At 37.8% G+C, this 19002-nt stretch overlaps 1 protein-coding gene and 1 pseudogene across 2 annotated transcripts in view; one reads left to right on the top strand and one right to left on the bottom strand.

Annotated features, from left to right (window-relative positions):
• The window catches only part of CLIC2 (chloride intracellular channel 2), a 37914-nt gene that overhangs the window by 12977 nt on the left and 5935 nt on the right, over nt 1-19002 (top strand). The gene's annotated exons all lie outside the window — the stretch shown is intronic.
• LOC144338792 (PHD finger protein 10 pseudogene) lies at nt 133-18347 on the bottom strand (annotated as a pseudogene).

Here is a 19002-nt window from a genome sequence, read left to right as displayed (position 1 = left end):
CTTGTTTATTGCAGATTGAGTATTCTTACCAATTTAAGTACTTTTGGATTTCTGGGCCTACATGTCAAATGACACACATGCATAAACATCCCCCTCCAACTTCAAATACAAAAGGATGATATGTATAATATTTCAAATAATGTTTAAAAGCTGCATAACATACATAACACAAGAAGGTAAGTTCTCGGTGGTCTAGAAATAGAGTAGGAACATATAGTAAGATAGGAGTAGGGAGTGGGGTACTAACACTATGTTATGCATAAGGATTGGTCATGACTGGTCCTTAACACCACTGATGAAATGAAAGAACATAACCAACACAAGGGTTAGTGGCCAGGAAATAGACTTCAAGCAGTTAACCAGAGGCCAGAACTGTACTGCCTACACTTGAATGACAACCGCACATCTCTGTCTACCCAGGATAGGTCTAGAAACAAGAAGCATGCTGTATTAATTTTCTATTGCTGTGTAACAAATTACCACAAACTTAGTATCTTAAAATAACATCTATTTATTATCTCACAGCTTCCATTGGTCAGTTGTCTGGGTATGACCTGCTGAGGTCCTCTGCTCAGGGTATCAAAAAGCTGCATTCAAAGTGTTGGTCAGGAACACAGTTATCATTTGGGGCCCAGGTGACTCTTCCATCTTCATTCAAGTTTTTGGCCGAATTCAGTTCCTTGAAGCTATATGACTGAAGTCTTAGGTTATTGGGTAGCTGTTTGTTGGGGTTGGCATTCAGTTACTAGAGGCTACCCCTCTGTATAGGCATTTCACAACATAGCTGATTGTTCTCTTCCTCTAAAACCCACGGGAGAATGTCTCTCTGATGGTTCACCTTCTTTTAAAATGTTTTTATCAGCACAAATTATGGGACACATATGAAATTCTATTATGTGTATGTAATGCATAGTGATAAAGTCAGGGTATCTATGGTGTCCATGACGCAAGTACAATACATTTTTGTAACTATAGTCACCCTACTCTTCTATCAAACATTGAATTCATTCCTTCTATCTTATTTATGTGTGTACTTTTTAACACACTTCTCTTCATCTTCCCTTCTCCTCCCAATCACCTTCTCCAGCCTCTGTTATCTATCTCTCCATTCTCTATCTTCATGTGATCAACTTTTTTAACTCCGACATATAGGTGAGAACATGCTATTTTTTTCTTTTTGTGCCTGGCTTATTTCAGTTGACATAACAATTCCAGTTCCATCCATGTTGTTCCAAATGACAAGATTTCATTCTCTTTTATGGCTGAATGCTATTTCATTGTGTATGTGTGCCACACTTTCTTTATCCATTTATCTGTTGATGGACACTTAGGTTGATTCCATACCTTGTCTATTGTGAATAATGCAACAATAAACATGAGAGTGCAGGTATCCCTTTGACATACTGATTTCTCATGCTTTGGGTAAATGCTAATTAGTGAGATTTTTGGATCTTAGGGTAGTGCTACTTTTGGTTTTTTCAGAAATCTCCATGCTGTTTTCCATAGTGGCTATATTTATATTCCCAAAAACAGTGTATAAGAGTTCCTTTTTCTCCACATCCTTGCCAACGTCTGTTAATTTTTTCGTCTTTTTAATAATAGCGATTCTGACTGAGGTGAGATGATATCTCATTTTGGTTTTGGTTTGCATTTCTCTGTTGATTAGTAAAGTTGAGCATTTCTTTGTGTACATTTTGGCCATGCCCTTTGCCCATATTTTATGAGATTTGTTTTATTGTTGAGTTGTTTGATTTCCTTGTATATTCTGGATATTAGTCCCCTGTTGAATAGTTTGCAAACATTTCCGCTCATTCAAAAGGTTGTCTCTTCACTCATTTCTTTTGCCGGGCAGAAGCTTTTTAGTTTAATTGAGTCCTATTTGTCTATTTTTGTTTCTATTGCATGTGCTTTTGACAATCATAAATTATTTGTCTAGACCAATGTCCAGAAGAGTTTTCCCTAGGTTTTCTCTTTTTATTTTTATAGTTTTGAGTATTATGTTTAAGTCTTCAGTCCATTTTGAGTTGATTTTTGTATATAGTGAGAGATAAGGATCAAGTTTCATTCTTCTGCATATGGCTATCCAATTTTCCCAGTACCATTTATTGAAAAAGGTGTCCGTTCCCCAATGTTCTTGTGAAATTTGTCAAAGATAAGCTGGCATTAAATATGTGAATTTATTGCTAGGTTCTCTATTCTGACCATTGGTCTATGTGTCTGTTTTTATACCAATAACATGCTATTTTGGTTACTATAGCCTTGTAATATATTTCAAAGTCAGGTACTGTGATGCCTCCAGCTTTGTTCTTTTGGCTTAGAATTGCTTTGGCTATATGGAATCTTTTTTGGTTACATGTGAATTTTAGTATTCTTTTTTTCTAATTCTGTGAAAAATGACATTGGTATTTTGACAGGGATTGCATTGAATCTGCAGGTTACTTTGGGAAAATTACAATGTTAACAATATTAATTTTTCTGAACCATGAGCATGAGATGTTTTTCCATATATTTTTCCATTTTCAATTTCTTTCATTAGCATTTTGTAGTTTTCATTGTAAAGATCTTCTACCTCCTTGATTAAAATTATTCCCAGATATTTTAATTTTTAGCTATTGTAAATGGAATTGCCATCTTCATTTCTTTTGTGGGTAGATCATTATTGGTGTATAGATGCTACATGTTTTTTAGTGTTGATGTTTTTAACCTGGAACTTTACTGAATTTACTTATCAAATGTAAGAATTTTTTGATGGAGTTTTTAGGTTTTACCAGATACAAGATAATGGCACCAGTAAAAAGAAACAGTTTTACTTCCTTTTTTCCAATTTGGATGCCTTTTATTTCTTTCTCTTGGCTGATTGCAATACCTAGGACTTCCAATACTATGTTGAATAGGAGTGGTGAAAGTGGGCATCCTTGTTTTTTTCCATTTCTTGGAGGAAAGGCTTTCAACTTTTCCCTATTCAGCATGATATCAGCTGTGGGTTTATCATATATAGCCTTTATTATTTTGACATATTTTCCTTCTATGCCCCATTTGTTGAGAGGTTTTATTATGAAGGGGTATTGAATTTGATCAAATGCTTTTTCTGTATCTATTGAGATGATGATATGTCTTTTGTTCTTTAGTCTATTGATGTCATATATTGAGGTTATTGATTTGCACATGTTGAACCATTCTTGTATCACTGGTATAAATCCCACTTGATCGTGGTGTATTATCTTTCTGATATGCTATTGGATTCAGTTTGCTAGTATTTTGTCGAGAGTTTTTGTATCTATGTTCATCAGAAATATTGGCCTGTAGTTTTCTTCTATGTGTGTGTTCTTGTCTGGTTTTTGTATCAGGATGGTGCTGGCTTCATAGAATGAGTTAAGGAGAGTTCGCTCCTCTTCCATTTTTTAGAATAGTTTCAGGAGAATTGGTATTAGTTCTTCTGGTAGAATTTGTCAGTGAATTCATCCAGTCCTGTGCTTTTCTTCATTTGAGAGACTTTATTACTGACTCAATCTTGCTACTCATTATTGTTCTGTTCATGTTTTCCATTTCTTCTCAATTCAGTCTCAATACATTGTACATTTCCTGGAATTTATCCATTTCCTCTAGGTTTATCAGTTTGTCAGCATACAGTTGTTCATAATGGTCTCTGGTGATCTTTTGTGTTTCTTACATGTATGACTTAATGTGTCATTTTTCATTTCTAATTTGTTTGTTTGGGTCTTCTACTTTTTTGGTTAGTCTAGCTGGCAGTTTATCAATTTAACAAAAACCAACTTTTTGATTCGTGATGCTTTGTAGTTTTTAGTCCGTATTTCATTTAGTTCTGTTCTTTATTACTTCTTTTTTCTGCTAATTTGGTGTTTGGTTTGTTCTTGCTTTTCTAGCAGCTTCACATATATTATTAGATTAATTTGTCATTTCCTACTTTTTTGATGTAGGCATTTATTGCTATAAACTTCCCTCTTAATGCTGCTTTTGCTGTATCCCACAGGTTTACGTATGTTGTGTTTCAATTTTTGTTTGTTTCAAGAATTTTTTTTCTTCTTAAATTCTTTATTGGTCACTGGTTGTTCAGGAGCATGTTGGTTAATTTTTATGTATTTATGCAGTTTCTAAAGTTCCTCTTGGTGTTTATTTATAGTTGATTTCATTGTGGCCCTAGAATATCCTTGCTATGATTTTGATTTTGTTAAATTTATTGAGACATTTTGTGGACTAACATGTGGTCCATCCTGGAGAATATTCCATGTGCTGATGAATGTATATTCTTTAGTTGTTGGATAGAGTGTTCTGTAAATGTCTTTTTCATTCATTTGGTCTAAAGTCCAGTTTAAGTCTAATGTTTATTAGCTGATTTTCTGTCTAGATTATCTATCTAATGGTGACAGTGGGATGTTAAAGTTTCTGCCTATTATTGCAGTGCAGTCTGTCTCTACCTTTAGATCTAGTAATGCTTGCTTTATGAATCTGGATGCTCCAGTATTGGGTGCATATATATTTAGGATTGTTATATCTTTTTTGCTGGGTTGATCTCTTTGTCATTATATAATGATAGTCTTAGTCCTTGTTTCCACTTTTTTTGATTTAATGTCTGTTTTACCTTATATGATTATAGCTAATCCTGCTCACTTTTGGTTTCCATTTGTGTGAAATATCTTTATCAACCCCTTTCAGTCTGTATGTGTCTTTACTAGTGAGGTGAGTCTCTTGTAAGTAATATGCAGTTGGATTATGTTTTTTAAGTTTAGTCATCCAGTGTATGTCTTTTAAGTGGAATATTTAATCTGTTTATGTTTATATGTGAAGACTTATTTCTGTCATTTTGTCATTTTTTTCTGATTGCTTTGTATATTCTTTTTTTTTTTCTTTCTCTCTTATCATTTATCATTACAGTTTGGTGGTTTTGTGTACTGGTAACATTTGAGTCCTTTATTTTCTTTATATCCAGGCAAGAAGGATGGCCACTATTCTCACATTGGGAGCAGTGTGTAAGTGATTCAGCCTTTCCTTTCTTATTGGACTCCTTACCCTTCAGAGAAATTCTACATATAGCATTTGGAATGACCTTTGGCTTGTACCCAGGAACTGACTTGGGCAGTACAGAATGTTTGGGACCATCTTTTCTTGGAGTGGCAGCTGTGTCTTTTGATTTCTGCCTTCCCTGGAAAGAGTCCTCCTGGCTGTCAGGAGAGCTTTCCCCTTCAGATTCATTGCCAGAGGAGCTGTCCGAAGTGCCTTTATTTTTCTGTTTCTCATCACCTCAACCATCTTCGCCATCATCTGAATCACCGTCACTGTCTAGAGCAGGGAGCTTGGGATCCAGAGTGGCCTCGTGCAGGGCTGTGTTTAATGGCAGATACCGCAGCGCATCTGGCGAGTACCTTTTAAAATATTCCTGGAACTGTCCGGGGATGAGAGCCGCTGGGTAAGAACTGACGTTTGTTCGCCCTGTTGGCAAAATTTCCTACTTCCCTTGAGGCAACTGGATAACGTGTATGCAAGTCAAAATAAGCTCTTCTTTCTTCCATGCGTTCCTGGTTTAAGTTGCTGCTTTTTTTTTTTTTTTTTTTTTTTTTTTTTGGCAGATTTCTTTCTTATTTATTTATTTATTTATTGAGACAGAGTCTCGCTCTGTGGCCCAGGCTGGAGTGCAGTGGCGCGATCTCGGCTCACTGCAAGCTCCGCCCCCCGGGTTCCCGCCATTCTCCTGCCTCAGCCTCCCGAGTAGCTGAGACCACAGGCGCCGCCGCCACACCTGGCTCATTTTTTGTATTTTTAGTAGAGACGGGGTTTCACCGTGTTAGCCAGCATTCCCCTTTAAAAGAGGCACAAGACAAGGATGCCCTTCTTACCACTCTTATTTAAAACGGTATTGGAAGTTCTAGCCAGAGCAATCAAGCAAGAGAAAGAAAGAAAGGGCATCCAAATACGAACATAGGAAGTCAAACTATCCCTGTTTGCAGACGACATGATTCTATATCTAGAAAACCGCATACTCGGCTGCACTCAGCATCGGAGCCAGGAGCTAGTGGCCGCCGCCATGTCCCACCAGACCCGCATCCAAGCAAGTAAAGATGTTAAAGAGATCTTGCCAGAGCCAGAAATGGAAAGTACAGACTTCTGAAAATATCTATTGAAAATGAGTAACTTGTGATTGGGTCATATAGTCAGGCTTCAGATTCCTGGGATAAGGATTATGATTCCTTTGTTTTACCCCTGTTGGAGGACAAACAACCGTGCTATATATTATTCAGGTAAGATTCTCAGAATGCCCAGGGACATGAATGAATATTCATTGCATGGTTTCCAGATCATTCTCATGTTCGTCAAAAAAGGTTGTATGCAGCAACAAGAGCAACTTTAACAGCCTTAGTAAATTATCTAAGGCTCTGTGAAGCCAAACATTTATGTTCAGATTGAAATTTAAAATAATATCATCCAAAAGGAAACAAAAAATGTTGAAAGAGTTTTAAAAATCATGACTTTTTTCTCCAAAACCATACTTTTATAGGCAAATTGTGTTCTTTGTCACTTCTGAATAAATATTCAGATTTAAAATTAAAGTCCTAGTGCTTAACAGGCTAACACAGATAAATACCTTAATAATCTCCTTTCAATTAATACTGTATTTCAAACCACATTTAACTGTCTTCTAATGCTTTGCATTTTCAGTTACAACCTAGAGAGATTTTGAGCCTCATATTTCTTTGACGCTTGAAATAGAGGAAGCTAGAACAGTTAGTGTTTACTCTGTTAAACCTGCTACAAGAACCATAACTTTGAGGCATTTTCTAAATGAACTGTGGGGATCCAGGATTTGTAATTTATTGATCTAAACTTTATGCTATGTAAATCAGTTATCAGAAATGCATATTTCAAAGGGTGAAGCACACTTTTTTTTTTTTTTTTTTTTGAGATGGAGTTTTGCTCTTGTTGCCCAGGCTGGAAAGCAATGGCACAATCTCAGCTCACTGCAACCTCTGCCTCCTGGGTTCAAGTGATTCTCATGCCTCAGCCTCCCAAGTAGCTGGGATTTACAGGCATGTGCCACATGCCCGGCTAATTTTGTATTTTTAGTAGAGATGGGGTTTCTCCATGTTGGTCGGGCTGGTCTCGAACTCCTGACCTCAGGTGATGCGCCTGCCTCTGCCTCCCAAAGTGCTGGGATTACAGGCATGAGCCACTGCGCCTGGCCAAAGCACTCATTTCTAAACCTTATTATCTAAGGTAATATATGTACCCTTCAGAAATTTGTGTTCAAGTAAGTAAAGCATATTAGAATAATTATGGGTTAACAGACTTTTTATATAGAATTTAGAGTATTTTTGTGAGGTTTTGTTTGTTTACAAATAATCAGACTATAGTATTTAAACATGCAAAATAATTGACAATAATGTTGCACTTGTTTATTAAAGGTATAAGTTGTTCCATGGGTACACACAGAGACAGACACACATACACCCAAATTATTGCATTAAGAATCCTGGAGCTGTGTTGCAGACCATAGCTGAAGTAGTTATTTTCAGTCAGAAAGACTACCTGTCATGAAGGTATAAAATAATTTAGAAGTGAATGTTTTTCTGTACCATCTATGTGCAATTATACTCTAAATTCCACTACACTACATTAAAGTAAATGGACATTCCAGAATATAGATGTGATTATAGTCTTAAACTAATTATTATTAAACCTATGATTGCTGAAAATCAGTGATACATTTGTTATAGAGAATAACTCATCATTTACAATATGTTTTAGGTGGCATTATCATACCTAGACAGTGAATAACATATTCCCAATAGATTTATATAGCAGTGAAGAATTACATGCCTTCTGGTGGACATTTTATAAGTGCATTTTACATCACAATAAAAATTTTTTCTCAAAGAAAACCCCATACTCCCAACCCAACAGGTCCTTCAGCTGATAAAACAACTTTGGCAAAGTTTCAGGATGCAAAATCAATGTACAAAAATCACTAGCATTTCTATACATCAACAACAGCCAAGCTGAGAGCCCAATTGGGAAGGCAATCCCATTCAAAATTGCCACACAAAAAAATTTAAAACCTGAGAATACAGCTAACCCAGGAGGTGAAGGATATCTACAATGAGAATTACAAAACACAGGTCAAAGAAATAAAAGAAGACACAAACAAATGGAAAAATGTCCCATGCTCATGAATAGGAAGAATCAATATCAACAAAATGACCACACTGCCCAAAGCAATCTAAAGATTTAATGTTATTTCTAAAAACTAACAATGACATTCTTCACAGAACTAGAAAAAACTATTTTAAAATTCATATGAAACCAAAAAATAGCCCGAATAGCCAAGGCAATTCTAAGCAGAAAGAACAAAGCTAGAGGTATCGCATTAGCCAACTTTTAACTTTACTGCAGGGCTACCGTAAGCAAAACACAGAATGGTACTGATACAACACCTGTAATCCCTGCACTTTGGAGGCCGAGGCAGGTGGATCACCTGAGGTCAGCCATTCCAGAACAGCCTGGCCAACATGGTGAAACCCCATCTTTACTAAAAATACAAAAGTTGGCCAGGCTTGGTGGCACATGCCTGTAATCCCACCTACTTGGGAGACTAAGGCAGGAGAATTGCTTGAACCTGAGAGATGGAGGTTGCAGTGAGCCAAGATCATGTCATTGCACTCCAGCCTGGGAAACAGAGTGAAACTCCATCTCAAAAAAAGAAAAGAAAAGGAAAAAACAGGCACATAGACCAATGGGACATAGTAGAGAGCCCAGTAATAAGGCCGCACACCTACAACCGTGTGATTTTTGACAAAGTTGACAAAAACAAGCAATGGGGAAAGCACTCCCTAGTCAATAAATGATGCTAGGCTGGCTAGCCCTATGCAGACGATTGAAGCTGGACCTGTTCCTTATACCATATACAAAAATCAAGATGGATTAAAGACTTAAGTGTAAAATCCAAAACTACAAAAACCTAGAAGACAACCTAGGCAATGCCATCCTGGACATAGGAACAGGCAAAGATTTCATGACAAAGATGTCAAAAGCATTTGCCCAACAAAAGCAAAAATTGACAAATGAGTTTTAATTAAACAAAAGAGCTTCTACACAGCAAAAGAAACAATCAACAGAGTAAACAGACAACCTACAGAATGGAAGAAGATTTTTACAAACTATGCGTCTAACAAAGGTCTAATATCCAGCATCTATAAGGAGCTTAAACAAACTTACAAGAAAAAAATCGCATTCAAAAGTGGGCAAAGGACGTGAACAGATGAACAGACACACATGGGGCAAACAAGCATATGAAAAAAAAGCTCATTACTGATCATTGGAGAAATGCAAATCAAAACCACAATGAGATACCATCTCACATGAGTCAGAATGGCTAAAAATAAAGAGTCAAGAAATAACAGATGCTGGCAAGGTTGTGGAGAAAAGCAAACACTTATACACTGTTGGTGGGAGTGTAAACTAGTTCAACCATTGTTGAAGATAGTGTAGTGATTCTTCATAGAGCTAACAGCAGAACTACCATTTAATCCAGCAATCTCATTACTGGATATATGCCCAGAGGAATATAAATCATTCTACCATAAAGACACATGCATGAGAATGTTCATTGCAGCACTATTCACAATAACAAAAACATGGAATCAACCCAAATGCCCATCAATGACAGACTGAATAAAGAAAAGGTGGTACATATATACCATGGAATAGTATGCAGCCATAAAAAGAATGAGATCGTGTCTTTTGCAGGAACATGTATGGAGCTACAGGCTATTATTTTTAGCAAACTAACACAGGAACAGAAATCCAAATACTGCATGTTTGCACATATAAGTGGGAGCTAAATGATGAGAACTCATGAACACAAAGAAGGGAACAATACACACTGGGGTCTACTTGAGGGTGGAGGGTTGGAGGAGGGAAAGGAGCAGAAGAGATAACAATTGGGTACTGAACTTAGTACCTTGGTGATGAAATAATCTGTACAACAAATTCCCATGACATGAGTTCACCTATGTAACAAACCTTCACATGTATCCGAAACCTAAAATAAATTTTTTTAATGAATTTTGAGGGGCCTCCTCTTTCGGCTTTGGAGCCCTCCTCCCTCTGTCTCTGTACGGGGGAGCTTCTTCCTTCTGTCTTCTCCCTTCCTTCTTGCCTATTAAATTCTCAGCTCCTTAAAACCAAAAAAAAACAAAGAAGAAAAGAGAGAAAGAAATATGGTTTTTGTTTTTCTCACATAAGAAACTCAGAATGAACCTGGGATGATAGCTCCGTAATTTCATTAGGGATTTCAACTCCTAATCTTTCTTCTCTGCCATCCTTTAAGTGAGGCTTCCAGTCTCAAAGTTAACTCATGGTGACAATATGTCTGCTGGAACTCCAGGCAACAGATCTAATATACAAGCCAGCTCTAAGGATTTTTCACAGAAGCCACACCCAAAAATTTCCATTTACATCTCATTGTCCAGAGGTAATTCATGTGGTCATATCTAAGGAGTGGTATATAAGTGTGTTATCTGCCATAGTTTGCCCCTCTGACCACCTAAATAAACGTATGTATCCTTCTTCTCATATATGGAACACACAGTTACTACAGTCAGCTCAAAGTCCAGGACCTTTGGATGATGTGCGATATCTCCATTAGATACTAATGGTCAAGCAGTCAAATATATTAAAAATTATCTCCACACACTCTTTGACACACCCATTTTTAAAAGTGAAGATTCGATAACACACAACAACCACTGGTTCATAATACTTCATAATAGTTACCATGACTTGAAAAAGGACTAAAATATTGTTTCTAAGTCAAAAAGGACTAAATATTGTTTCTCAGTTTTATTGTTACAAACACTGCTAAAAGGAATTGTCTATTTACAAGGCCCTCCACAGCGGTTGGTCTTCCATATTGCTGGATATGGGAACCCTTCCATATGAACTTTGTTTTATCTACTTTTTAAAACCTTGTAAACACCCACATTAATGGAAATGGTGGAGTAGGGAACTCCAGAACTCCATTCTTTCATAAAAGCAATGAATAGGCTGGCAAAAACGGTCAGAAACAACTTTTTCAGCACTCTGAAATCTAAGCAAAAATTACAGCAGCCAGGAGAACACTTAATGAATAAAAAAATCTAAATTTCAGTGAGAGTTCTGTGGCATTTTTGGTTACCTTGATACCATCCTCCAACCCTCAGTCCATCAATAGCCTTAAAAATGGCAGCTTATATTGCGGGTGCAGGTTACTGGTACCAGAGGAAGTGATATTGACCTTACTTTCAATGAACTGTGATTGTGTGGTTTGACCTATCTGGTGGTTCCCTGAAGGATTACTTCAATGGTTTACCTTTTTGTCACCTGCACTAGAGCTTCCCCAGGGCTGAGTCACCTTCCCTGGTGGTGTTTGTGGAAAGCATTTTAAAGCAAATATATTAGTCACAGCTACACAGGACAAGGAATAACATTTGGGAAAAGCAATAGGCAAATTGAAAAATCCCAGGAAGGGCCAGGCGCAGTGGCTCATGCCTGTAATCCTAGCACGTTGGCAGGCCGAGGCAGGCAGGTCACCTGAGGTCAGGAGTTCACCACCTGCCTGACCAACATAGAGAAATCCCGTCTCTACGAAAAACACAAAATTAGCTGGGCATGGTGGTGCATGCCTGTAATCCCAGCTACTCGGGAGGCTGAGAAAGGAGAATCACTTGAACGCAGGAGGCCGAGGTTGTGGTGAGCCGAGATCGCGCCATTGCACTCCAGCCTGGGCATGGACAACAAAAGCAAAACTCCATCTCAATTAAAAAAAAAAAAAAATCCCAGGAAGAAAGAGGCTGGGATACTTGGGGGATGCTTAGGGAAATAATGGCTTCAAAACGTTTTATGTATTCTGAGGACTATAGAAGACTATGCATGGACCCATTTCTAGATGTGTGCTCACAAAAGAACTGACAAGATCCTAGGCTCTTGATTCTGGCTAAACTTCAGGTACCGCACAAGCAGAAAATGAAGGCTAAGGCAGAACTTTAAACTGTGTAGCTAAGCAATGAAGGAGAGCCCCAACACAGAACCAACCCTCAAAAACATAAAAAAGGATGAGTTTGTGTCCTTTGTAGAGACATGGATGCAGCTGGAAACCATCATTCTCAGCAAACTATCGTAAGGACAGAAAACCAAACACCGCATGTTCTCACTCATAGGTGGGAACTGAACAATGAGATCACTTGGACTCGGGAAGGGGAACATCATACACCGGGGCCTATCATGGGGGTGGGGGGGAGGGATTGCATTGGGAGTTATACCTGAGGTAAATGACGAGTTGATGGGTGCTGACGAGTTGATGGGTGCAGCACGCCAACATGGCACAAGTATACATATGTAACAAACCTGCAAGTTATGCACTTGTACCCTAGAACTTAAAGTATAATAATAATTTTTAAAAAAACTAAGAAAGCTTTTTCTTTTCATAGTTTGTTTCTTTGTTTTGCTTCCAGGAGTTTAATAAAATCTCTGTAAAATCGATAGCTGACTAAAGCTGATGGAATAAAGATTTCAGAGGCCACGCATACCAAAAAAATATATAGGCTTTACAAAATTAGTTAAGAAAATGCACTAAACCAACAACAACCACAATAAGCAGCAACAACAAGACCAGGGGAGTGGGAGAATCAATCAGATTTCCAGAGTTTCTACATTAAAACATTCAAAACATCTGGTTTTCAAGAAAAAAAACTGAGGCATGTGAGGAAACAAGAAAGTATGGCCCATTCTCAAGGGGAAAAATAAATTAATAGAAATTGTCCCTGAGGAGACACGGACATGTGAATTAATAGACAACGACTTTTTTTTTTTATTATTATACTTTAAGTTGTAGGGTACATGTGCATAACGTGCAGGTTTGTTACATATGTATACTTGTGCCATGTTGGTGTGCTGCACCCATCAACTCGTCAATCAACTGTCTTGACTATGTTTTAAAAGCTATAGAAAGCCAGAAAAAAAGTCTCAACAAATAAAGAATATCAATAAAAATATAGAAATTATAAAAATAAGCCAAATAGAAATTCTGAAGCTGAAAAGTATAATAATGTTCAAAAAGTTCACTAGAAGTTTTCTTTTTTTTAATTTTATTTTAAGTTCAGGGGTATTTGTACAGGTTTGTTACATAGGTAAACTTGTATCATAAGGGTTTGTTGCACAGATTATTTCATCACTTTGGTATTAAGCCTAGTACTCATTAGTTATTTTTCCTAATTCTCTCCCTTCTCCCACTCTCCACCCTCTGATAGGCCCCAGTATGTGTAGTTCCCCTCTATGTGTCCGTGTTTTCTCATCATTTAACTCCCATTTATAAGTGAGAATATGCATTATTATTTGGATTTATCTTTCTGCATTAGTTTGCTAAGGATAACAGCTTCCAGCTCCATCCATGTCCCTGCAAAGGACATGATCTTGTTCTGTTTTATGGCTGCATAGTATTTCCTAGTGTATATGTACCACCTTTTCTTTTATCCAGTCTATCATTGTTGAGCATTTCGGCTGAATCCATGTCTTTGCTATTGTGAACAGTGCTACAATGAACATACATGTGCCTCTGTCATTATAATAGAATGATTTATATTCCTTTGAGTATATACCCAGTTATGGGATTGCTGGGTCAAACTGTATTTGTTTTTAGATCTTTGATGAACCATCATACTGTCTTCCACAATGGTTGAACTAATTTACACTCCCACCGACAGTGTATAAGTGTTTGCTTTTCTCCACAACCTTGCAAGCATCTGTTATTTCTTGACTTTTTAGTGACAGCCATTCTAACTGGTGTCAGATGGCATCTCATTGTGGTTTTGATTTGCATTTCTCCAATGATCAGTAATGCATTTTTTTCACATGCTTATTTGTCGCATGTATGTCTTCTTTTGAAAAGTGTCTGTGCATATCCTTTGCCCACTTTTTAATGTGATTTTTTTCTTGTAAATTTGTTTAAGTTCCTTATAGATGCTGGATGTTAGACCTTTGTCAGATGCGTAGTTTGGAAAAACTTTCTCCCATTCTGTAGGTTGTCTGTTTACTCTGTTGAGTTTCTTTTGCTGTGTAGAAGCTCTTTTGTTTAATTAAAACCCATTTGTCAATTTTTGCTTTAGTTGGGCAATTGCTTTTGGCATCTTTGTCATGAAATCTTTGCCTATTCCTATGTCCTGAATGGTATTGCCTATGTTGTCTTCTAGGGTTTTCATAGTTTTGGGTTGTACACTTAAGTTTTTAATCCATCTTGTGTTAATTTTTGTATATGATGTGAGGAAGGGGTCCAGTTTCAATCATCTGCATATGGCTAGCCTGTTATCCCAGTACCATTTATTGAACAGGGAATCCTTTCCCCATTGCTTGTTGGTTGCTGTCAGGTTTGTCAAAGATAAGATAGTTTTATGTATGTGGTGTTATTTCTGGGTTCTCTTCTGTTTCATTGGTCTCTGTGCCTGTTTTTGTACCAGTGCCATGCTATTTTGGTTACTATAACCCTGTAGTATAGTTTGAAGTCAGGTAGTGTGATGTCTCCAGCTTTGTGCTTTTTGCTTACAATTGCTTTGGCTATTTGGGCTCTTTTTTGGTTCCATATGAATTTTAAAATAGTTTTTTCTAGTTCTGTGAAGAATCTCAATGGGAGCTTAATAGGAATAGTATTGGATCTATAAATTGCTTTGGGTAGTATGGCCATTTTAACAACATTGATTCTTCTTATCCATGAGCATGGAATGTTTTTCCATTTGTTTGTGCCAAGTAGACTTTATCCCTGGAATGCATGGTTGGTTCAACATACAAAAATCAATATATGTGATTCGTCACATAAACAGAACTAAAGACAAAAACCTCATGACTACCTCAATACATGCAGAAAAGGCTTTTGTTAAAGTTCAACATCCATTCATTTAAAAAAACTCTCAATAAACTAGGTATTGAAGAAACATACCTCAAAATAATAAGAGCCATATATGAAAATCCTACACCCAACATTATACTGAATGGGCAAAAGCTGGAAGCATTCCCCTTAAAGATGAGCACAAGACAAGTATGCCCTTTCCCACCACTCCTATTCAACGTAGTATTGGAAGGCCTGCCCAGGGCAATCAGGCAAAAGAAAGAAATAAAGAGCATTCAAATAGGAAGAGAGGAAATGAAAGTATCCCTGTTTGCAGGTCACATGATCCTATATGTAGAAAACGCTGCGGTCTCAGCACAAAAGCTTATTAAGCTGATAAACATCTTCACTAAAGTCTCGGGATACAAAATCAATATGCAAAAATCACTAGCATTCCCATAAACCAAAAACAGTCAAGCCAAGAGCCAAATCAGGAAAAAAAAAAAAACCATTCACAATTGCCACAAAAAGAATAAAATACCCAAGAATACAGCTAACTAGGAGGTGAAAGATCTCTACAAGGAGAACTGCAAACCACTGCTCAAAGAAATCAGAGATTACTAGAGGTTTTCTACAACAAACTTGAACAGAGAAAAAAAAATCAGCAAAATGAAACATAGGTCAGTTGAAATTATTTAGTCTGCAGAAAGGGAAGATAAAGAATAGAACTTGAAACCTGTGGAACACCACCAAATTTACCAAGCTGTACATAATGAGAGTCCCAGAGGGAAGGGATGAGGAGAAAGAGGTAGAAAGAATATTTGAAAAAAATAATGGCTGACAATTTGATGAAGGAACTTGCTCTACACATCCAAGAAACTCAATGAACTCCAAGTAGAATAAACTCAAACTGATCCACAACAAGATGCACTATAATCAAATTATATAAAGCCAAAGCCAAAGAAAGGATTTTAAAAGCATCAAGGAAGAGGTAATTCATCACATAGAAGGGATCTTCAATGAGATTAACAGAAGATTTCTCATCAGAAACCATGGTGGCCAGAAGCAGAGAGAAGACATATTTAAAGTGCTAAAAGAAAAAAAAACTTGTCAACCAATAATTCTCTATTTGGCAAAAATGATCCTTCAAAAATAAAGGAGAAATTAAGACACTCTACATGAACAAAAATTGAGGAAATTTATTGCTAGTAGACCTGCCCTACAAGATGCTATAGAGAGTCCTCTAGACAGAAATGAGAGGACACCAGACAGAAATGTGAAGCCATATGAAGAAATAAATAATACCAGTAAAAGACAAAAAGTACATGATTATCTCAATTGATGCATAAAAAAGCATTTGACAAACTCTAACACCGTTTCATGATAAAAGTAGGAATAGAAAATAGCTTCTACAATCTGATAAAGGCCATATATGAAAAGCCTGCATTGCCAAGACAATCCTAAGTCAAAAGAACAAAGCCGGAAGCATCATGCTACCTCACTTCAAACTATACTACAAGGCTACAGTAACCAAAACAGCATGGTACTGGTACCAAAACAGAGATATAGACCAATGGAACAGAACAGAGCCCTCAGAAATAATACCACACATCTACAACCATCTGATCTTTGACAAACCTGACAAAAACAAGATTTGGGGAAAGGATTCCCTATTTAATAAATGGTGCTAGGAAAACTGGATAGCCATATGTAGAAAGCTGAAACTGGATCCCTTCCTTACACCTAATTAATTAATTAATACAAAAATTAATTCAAGATGATTAAAGACTTAAATATTAGACCTAAAACCATAAAAGCCCTAGAAGAAAGCCTAGGCAATACCATTCAGAACATAGGCATGGGCAAGAACTTCATGACTAAAACACCAAAAGCAATGTCAACAAAAGCCAAAATTGACAAACCAGATCTAATTAAACTAAAGAGCTTCTGCACAGCAAAAGAAACTACCATCAGAGTGAAGAGGCAACCTACAGAATCGGAGAAAATTTTTACAATCTACCCATCTGACAAAGGGCTAATATCCAGAATCTACAAAGAACTCAAACAAATTTACAAGAAAAAATCAAACAACCCCATCAAAAAGTGGGCAAAGGATATGAACAGACACTTCTCAAAAGAAGACATTTATGCAGCCAACAGACACATGAAAAAATGCTCATCATCACTCACCATCAGAGAAATGCAAATCAAAACTACAATGAGATACCATCTCATACCAGTTAGAATGGCAATCATTAAAAAGTCAGGAAACAACAGGTGCTGGAGAGGTTGTTCAGAAATAGGAACACTTTTACACTCTTCGTGGGACTGTAAACTAGTTCAACCATTGTGGAAGACAGTGTGGTGATTCCTCAAGGATCTAGAACTAGAAATACCATTTGACCCAGCCATCCCATTACTGGGTATATACACAAAGGATTATAAATCATGCTCCTATAAAGAAACATGCACACGTATGTTTATGGCGGCACTCTTCACAATAGCAAAGACTTGGAACCAACCCAAATGTCCATCAATGATAGACTAGATTAAGAAAATGTGGCACATATACACCATGGAATACTATGCAGCCATAAAAAAGGATGAGTTCATGTCCTTTGTAGGGACATGAATGCAGCTGGAAACCATCATTCTCAGCAAACTATCACAAGGACAAAAAACCAAACACTGCATGTTCTCACTCATAGGTAGGAATTGAACAATGAGAACACTGGGACACAGGAAGGGGAACACCACACACGGGGGCCTGTTGTGGGGTGGGGTGAAGGGGGAGGGATAGCATTAGGAGATATACCTAATGTAAATGATGAGTTAATGGGTGCAGCACACCAACATGGCACATGTGTACATATGTAACAAACCTGCACGTTGTGCACATGTACCCTAGAACTTAAAGTATAATAAAAAAAGAAATGAAAAAAATACATTGCACAGATGAAATATGATCATGCATTTATAGCACTTAGCACATTTCCTGACATAATAAAATACCCAATAAAACAACAACAAAAAAAGAAAAACCCACAGCTGACATTGTACTCAATAGTGAAGGACTGAAGTTTTTCCCCTTAAGATCAGAAACAAGACAAGGATGTTCATTGTGGTTGGAAAAAATAATTGATATAATTTCAATCTTCTTAAGTGGTTAAGAATTGTTTTGTGGCCTAACATATGATCTATCCTGGTGAATATTCTGTATGCACTTGAAAATAATGTGTATTCTGCTACTGTTGCTCAAAGTCTGGGGTTGAAGAGGCCAGCTTAGTACTGGGTTGGACCTGAAGCCTAGGGCTGTGTGGGCCAGCCTTTTTTGGGCTGGGTTGGAGCCTGGTCTGGGCCTGAAGCCTGAGCTTGAATGGGCCAGCCTGAAATCTGGGGCCACCAGGGATGGCCTGGAGTCTGTACCCATAAGGGCTATATTGGAGGCTGAATCTTTGGGTGCTGACCTGGTACCTGAGGCCATGGGGGCCAGCCTGGAGCTGAGGTCCATGGGTGTCAATGTGGCACTGGGACAGACTCAAAGCCTGGGAGTGTGAAGGCCAGCCTGGAGCTGAGTTGGTCTGGATACTGGGTCTGTGGGTATTTGCCTTAAACTGGGGTCCAAACATGCTAGTCTTGTGATGGAGAGGGCCTGAAAGCTGAATCTGGGGGTACAGTGGCTGTCCTGAAGTGAAGGGGCTGTCTTGGAGGGGTGCAAGCCTGGAGGTATGACCTGCTGCTGAAGGAAGTCTGGAGTCTGGGGCTACTGGCCCAAGGATGGGAGACTACATCTGCAGGGATGGCCTGGACATTGGGGCTACAAGGGCTGGCCTAGTGCCCAAGTCTGTGGGGACCAGCCTAAAGTCTGGGGTAATCATGGCCTGTCCAGGGCTAGACTTTTTGGGCTCAGTGTTTGGGTCTAAGGCAAAGTCTGGTGTTCACTTACTTCTTCTTCTCCCAAAGAAAGGGCATCTCTCTCCATACTGTGTTGCCTGGGGTTGGGGAAGGCATAACACAGGTAATTTAAAACTGTCCTGCTAAAGAGAAAAATAAAGCAAAAGAGAGAAGTAGTGATATTATGGAAAGGAGTGACGTTGCAGTGTTACATTGAGCGTCCAGAGAAAGGCTTCACTAGAAAG

This window comes from Macaca mulatta, chromosome X (assembly GCF_049350105.2).
Source record: "Macaca mulatta isolate MMU2019108-1 chromosome X, T2T-MMU8v2.0, whole genome shotgun sequence".
NCBI classification, from domain to species: domain Eukaryota; kingdom Metazoa; phylum Chordata; class Mammalia; order Primates; family Cercopithecidae; genus Macaca; species Macaca mulatta.
Note: the sequence above shows the minus strand (reverse complement) of the source record. Positions and strands in the feature narration are given on the sequence as shown.